Here is a 958-nt window from a genome sequence, read left to right on the forward strand (position 1 = left end):
AACTAGTTTCTCATTTATTTATTTATTTTTTTGAGACACAGTCTCACTCTGTTGCCTGGGCTGGAGTGCAGTGGTATGATCACGGCTCACTGCAGCCTGAATCTCCCAGGCTCAGGCAATCCTCCTGCCTCAGCCTTCTGAGTAGCTGGAACCATAGGCATGCACTACCACGCCCAGCTAATTTTAAAAAAATTATTCATAGAGATGGAGTCTCCCTGTGTTGCCCAGGCCGGACTTGAACTCCTGGTCTCAAGCAATCCTCCTTCCTTTGCTTCACGTGATCCTCACTCCTTGGCCTCACCAGCTGTTGGGATTACAGGCGTGAGCCATCACCTAAAGTGATACCAGACCCAACACCCATTTTAATGCAATATAAAGCTTGCAAAATTGAACTCTCCCATGTCAGGAAGCAAACTGTGTTCTAATTTCTAAATTACTAACTGGGCTTCTAAATGTATCTGTTCATACAGTAGAGCATTACAGAGTGCTCTGTATATTGTTGGTGTTTCACTGAGTGTTTGCCATTGTTTAGTACTGTTTGTCTTTCCATTTATTCAATATTACCATATGCTATAATCACTAGACCAGAATAGAGCATTCGGCAAGCAAAGAGTTCCAAGTAGGAGTCAAAATAAACTGGGAAATAAAATTGCCATAAAATTTTGTGGATAGTAGTTGAAAAATGCTTTTCAAAAAGGGTCTATAGTAAGTGGGAAGGTAGGTCACACCTCATTTTTTATAAAGTTCTTTCTGCACGCAACTTTCAGAAGTTTGTGTATACTCAGTGATTAAAGTAGGCATTTATAAATGGTGTGGGAATAATTTTAAATTGAGTTTAAGGAGTTAAACAATTTTGTACTTATTTCTATTTTCTGTAAATGATGGGAGTTTTTTTTAAAAAACCTTTAATAAAATACACTTTTGATCATTTCTTCTTCTGTTTTTTTTTTTTTTTTTT

Source organism: Mandrillus leucophaeus, unplaced genomic scaffold, assembly GCF_000951045.1.
Source record: "Mandrillus leucophaeus isolate KB7577 unplaced genomic scaffold, Mleu.le_1.0 Scaffold626, whole genome shotgun sequence".
Classification (NCBI taxonomy): Eukaryota; Metazoa; Chordata; class Mammalia; order Primates; family Cercopithecidae; genus Mandrillus; species Mandrillus leucophaeus.